We start from the raw sequence: 6,000 nt of genomic DNA on the forward strand, positions 1-6,000 counted from the left end.
TATCAGGTCTTTACCCACACCCTAAGGGGTATATAGTACAGGCGAGGTTTGCAGATCTTGCACTCATATTAGCGAAACGTCTCATAACGAAACAATGGAAATCAGCGAGACCGCCAACTGTTACTGCTTGGAGGGTGGAACTAAAACATTGAGGACTGACAGAAAGTGCGGCGATATGAAAGGAAGAAAGGCGAGGATTACATAAAATACCTATTGCCATTTCCTGGGATACATTTTTCTGGAGTCCTTCTAAGCTCTGGACACGGATGAACCCCACAGGCTTGCAGATGATATACACATAGCAACACCCGCAAATAAGCCTCATCCTGTGACACACATAGCAGAGAGGAGTAACCGAGGTGAGGAAGTGGAAGACGAAGGTATAGTTCATATTATATACCCATCCACCTTCCAGTACCACAAAAAGGATGCTTACATGATGTACTAACTCGAATCCAGAGAAAGATGAGGTCTCACTTTGGTCCCTTACACAACTGGCTGGTGGAGAGGTTGCCCTATTAGTTAGCTTAACGGGGGTCTTTGGTTGACAATGGTATACACTAACAGAGATTCATAACATAAGATACAGGTCCCTTGGGCATGTTAAATGATAGTCCTGGGGCAGTTTTTACCAATTTCAGAACTGATGCCTATTATATGCTCATGAATACACATTACCTTTAGCATTATATACAGCTTAACACTGTATGCTATACTGTGCCTAATAAGATGAAGAGAAATGTACTATAACTTCACATATATGCTCAATACTGTATTTACAACAAATACAATCTGTTTAAAAAATAATGTGCAACAATCTTCATTTGATGGGGTTTCATCCTTACAATTGGGATTCATTCATGTGGTAATTTTGCCAGTGTTTTGGAATTTCTATGTGAGCAAATCAGGACTAACTAGAGATTCACTGAAGTTTGCCACAACACATAGCATAGGCAATGAAGGTAGGAATCCAAGCAGTAGGTATACGGAATACGTTGTCAACTTCATGACTTTAAAATGTACCTCTTCCCCGGGCCAAAAAATTACTGTCATTGCTTCCATATATTTGTTATGTTTAAAGATGTTTTTATTTTAAGTTTTCAAAATAAGACATGAGCAACATGAAGATTCCAACAGTGTGAAAATGCAGCATTACCCCACAGATGCAGTCCACAATACCTGCGGACCCCCGATCACACATCTTGGGGAGGGGGAGACAGTTCCATCGCACTCCATCAGTATAATAAAATGAAATTTAAACACATACCAGCTCAGCCCAGACCCACAGACCCTACATATGCCTCCTCCCAGAACCACTCACCAAAGCTCCTGCGCCCTGTTCACCAGTCATTCCAACATCTCACCTCAGAGTTCCAAGTTGCGTTCTGCATATTCGTCCACTCATACCTTTTTTAGTCTGCCTTTCTCCTCTACAGTCCACTCGCACAAGTCTGCCAGCCAACCTATGCGGTGGCAGTGCAGGTCCAGCTATCCAATATTGTGCGGGAGAGTTTGGCATACAGCAGAAACTGACAAATATCACCAGTAACAACAGGCCAGCCTCAGCCATTGTAATAAAAGTGCTGTTCAGGTAGAGATCCCCTACTCTGTGACAACCATCAGCCGTCCATTGTGACATTTCCATCAGTATGCATGCACTGAAAGGGCTTCAACCACCAGAGTAGGAGCAGTCGAGCATACCGGGCTTCCACATTACGTGCTTCACTGCTACCTCCATACCCTTGACACCTGCTGCAGCACATATGGGCATTCCTCCGGCACCCTCGCTGGACATTAGGTGCTTGGGAAGGTTGTCCTCCTCCACCATTCCGGTCAGGAGTCGCTTTTTCTATTATCGCCCTCCATGCACCACAACGCAACATATTGTAGTATCCCAGCTATTTAGTACAGCTGCGGATCAGGGAGTCCAGGCCCTCCCTTGTAAGGGTCCAGTTTCAGGAAGGCAAGTTTAACTCTGCTCCTCATGGGGCGTGGCCAGCAGCATGGCCGGTTGAGACGTGCCTTGCCGGAGCTCCCGACGAGCTGCACAAAGATCCGCCGTTTTGCTATCCCCAGTGAACCACCACGTCGGCTAACGGGAGCCGCAGCCCCACGGGGACTTCCGGAGGTCCATTCACCGCTACGACGGTGCGCGGCGCCACAACGAACCGAGCCTGAAGCCCCGACTCGGCGCCTCGCGGCGAGGCCAAGATGGCGGTCAGGGAGCCCGAGAGTTGCCGGGGTGCATAGGAGCCTTCCCGCGGCCAGGCGGAATCGGAGAACGCAGCCTCGTAGAAGCGGCGGACAGGTCGGTCCGCGGGACTGGCTGCCCGGGATACGGTGAGGAGAACGGGAGACGCCGACCACCGGCCGCCTTTACCAAGATGGCGGCCGGCGCGACCCAGTGACGGTGAGAGGGAGCCGGGCCTGTCGCCTTTGTTATCCCCCGCGCACACCTACAGGCAGTGAAGCCCGGGAGCAGAACGGCTCAGGTGCTACTCCGACGGAGGAGCGGCTTCGGGGGGCGGCTGACACAGGACCCTGAGCCTTGCCCACAGACCCGGATCCTTTACCAAAATGGCTGCGGTGTACGGGAGCTGCCCGAAATAGATGACCGAGGCGGGAGCGCTCTGCCCGCGGTGAGATAGCGGACCTTGCGCCCCCCCCCCTCCACCCCCCCCCACCTGGCGGCCGCTTGAGAGCTGTTCACTCGCTGCCCTGCCCGCCTGATTGTCTGGGGGGGGCCCCGGAGTACCAGCTGTGCAGACGGTGGTAGTGGCCCTGGGTGCCCGACGGGGCAGCGCTCACCGTGGGTGGCAGTCGGTGAACCCACGTTCATACGGGCACACGAAACAGAGCCGGACACAAACGGATGGAGCCGCGCCTATCACTGGCCGGGGGGTCAAGGGTCTGTAACCTACAAAATAAGACGACTTTCCCCCCCCCAACGATATTATTGGCTCATCAGGGGTCTGAAGCTTGCGGCCTGTCCTGGTGGCCCCCACCCGCAGAAAGCACAGCCATGGGGAAAAGAGACGTGATTCCTAAAACCGCGAAACAGGGCCCCATGGACAACTTCGCGGTGCAAGACACGTGGCGGTACACCACGTGCTGACACCCGGAGTGCGGACTGATACAGCGCTGCTGATGGAAGCCATTCAAGCATCCAGAACGGACATCCAAGAGTCCCGGGCGGCCCTGGAGGTTAAGATCGGGGAAGTGGGCTCAGAGGTCACACTCCTACGGCAAGATTTCCGGAAACTGTCCGAGAGAGTGACGGAGACTGAAACGAGGATAAACGACAACGACGCTGCGATATCCGCCTTGAAGAAAGACATGGCGGAACTGCAGGCCTCGCACCGCCAGCTGCTGTGGAAGGTGGACGATGCGGAAAATAGATCACGACGCAACAACCTGCGCTTCGTGGGTTTTAGAGAGGGAATTGAAGGGACAAGCATTTCATCGTTCCTCCACGACTGGTTGAAGACCACCTTCCCGACAGCACAGTTCTCCCTGTGTTTCATCATTGAAAGAGCACACAGGGCCCTCCTAGCGAAACCTCCGGAGAGAGCGAGACCGCGGCCGGTCATAGCGCGCTTCTTGAACTTTGTGGACAGAGATCTAATCTTAAGAGAAGCCAGACAAATGGGGGAGATACGCTCGGAGAACACGACCATAATGATTTTCCCGACTACAGCCAAGAAGTTTCGAAACAACGTCGGTCTTTTGACTCTGTAAAGGCAAAACTGAGGTCCCTGGACATTCGATACATGCTCCTTTTCCCCGCTAAGCTCAAGGTGATCTACAAAGATAAAGCCATGTTTTTCTCACACCCAGAGGACGCCTGGCAATGGCTCGAGGAACGCCCTGTACTAAACAGCAGAGAAGCCGTCGGGCGAGAAGTCCTGGAGAGGTCGCTACGGGAGGGGACACGATGGGAGCTGCCTAAACCACAGAGACGGAAATCACGGAGAGTGAGAAAGTTGACACCTGCGACTCCGTACCGATCCCGTGCCACGGAAGACATACGGGGTGGTGGATCGACGACAACTGGAAATGGCTCAGTGGCGGGTTCCAGATTCAGTTGCTTGCGAAATGGCATCCGCTCAGAAGGAGATGAAGAGGAAGAATCGGAAGGCCGCGCATCTGGAGGAGAGGAGGAGGTGGAGGACTTGCTCCACCCACTGGTCCAGGAAATCCACCACCTGGAGCAAGACTCCTCGGGGCGATCCGGCGCACCTGAAATGGACATGCAAGACTCACACTCGTGAAAGATGGTGCACTGGGATTCAGGGGATTGCAGCTCGTCCTATGGGAGCACGCAAGTTGATACGCCCTTCTATGTTCTTTAAGTTTCTCTCACTGTTTTTGAGTTTGTGAAGGAAGGGATGTGTGGGAGGGCGACAGGCCTTCCCCTGCGGATAGTTGGGTCCTATGGTAGGATGCGACTGGAAGGGGAGGGAGGCGGGGAGGTGGGTGGGGGGGACGACAAGTTTTCAAACTCTCTCAAGTTGGGGAAGGAGAGGGTCAAGAGAGGGAGGGGGGCCACTTACACTAGATTTATGCAGCAGCGCACACTGAACCCACGCACCACCTGCACATGCCGGAATTGGACCACACGCACTTACCCCGCAGTCCAATGGCAAGTACCATAGCTACACCGATAGGGGTTGATAGGAAACTGAGTATCCTGACATGGAATGTCAATCGTTTGGGTTCTAAAATCAAGAGGGGACTGGTGAATGCGTATATTAAGAGGGTGGACCCGGACTTTACTTTCCTGCAGGAAACACACCTCTGGGGTACTGCATGCGCTTTTCTCGCAAGGGGGGGACACAGGGTGTTGGCACATGCGGGATACACTTCGGACTCTAGAGGGGTTGCGATTATTGCTAAAATAGCCTCCCCGTTTTGCATTACCCGCACCTGGCTGGATCCACAAGGAACATACGCTGGAGTGCAGGGCACCTGGAACAGACGCACCTACACACTTGTCGCGGTATATGCACCACCCAAACTGCAATCACGCACCCTTACGGCGCTCATACTCTTAGAGACCTCAGATACCATACAAGTAGTGGGAGGGGACTTCAATGATGTTATGGACACTCAACACAATAGATCAGGAGAAGGGGCAAGAGGCGAGACCCGAACGACACTCTGCAGCCAGATGTCCGCCATAGGACTTACAGATATTTGGAGGTGGCTTTGATGAAGCAAAGCTTCGCATATTTTGCGGCTTGCCGAAATCAAGAACCTCATTTATGTGTAATAAGGTAACAAAGTATGTTTTACTAACACTTATTTTGTTTAAAACAAAGTTCTCGAAGCTTGCCTATGTGTATTTCTAATGAAATTAATCCGTGTCCTTTTAAAATGGCCGTCGCTTGTATTTTAGTTACTGCGCATGCGTCAGCCACACTCACGTGTCCTGACGCGTCTGCAGAAGTGGAGGGAAAGTTATGCGCATGCGTAATTCATAGCTGTGCTTATCATGTGGTACTGCTCGTGCCACTGCTCTTGTGTCCGTCTCAATGTAGCTAACATTTAAATGCATAAGTTTATTTCTTGATGATGAGTTAAAAGTACAAACCCTGTGATGTGTTTTCCTAATGACATTATTATGTATTAATTTGTTTTCGCTTACTTTTCATGTACCGCGGGAAATGGGGGTCTGAGTGAGAGGAGAGCCATATTGGAGGTCCCTTCTGCGCCTGTGCGACATTCGGCAGCACGAGGGACCTTGGCTGATGGAACATAGCCAGCTGGCAGTGATGGGCGAGATGCTCCTGAGAAAGTCACCTCTGCCCTGCGAGAACAGCGAATGTGGCTCCTTATGTGATACATTGTAATATTGCGCTACTGTTAGCTCATGGGAACCCCAAACCTGCTAGGCGGTACCCAAATATGTTAATGAAGGCTTCAATTCGCGTATTGTGATTGGTGTGTTACCCAAACCCTACCTTAGGACCAATCGAAATTGAGGGATTCTGACACTTT

Source organism: Lissotriton helveticus, chromosome 9 (genome assembly GCF_964261635.1).
Source record: "Lissotriton helveticus chromosome 9, aLisHel1.1, whole genome shotgun sequence".
In the NCBI taxonomy this organism is placed as follows: Eukaryota; Metazoa; Chordata; class Amphibia; order Caudata; family Salamandridae; genus Lissotriton; species Lissotriton helveticus.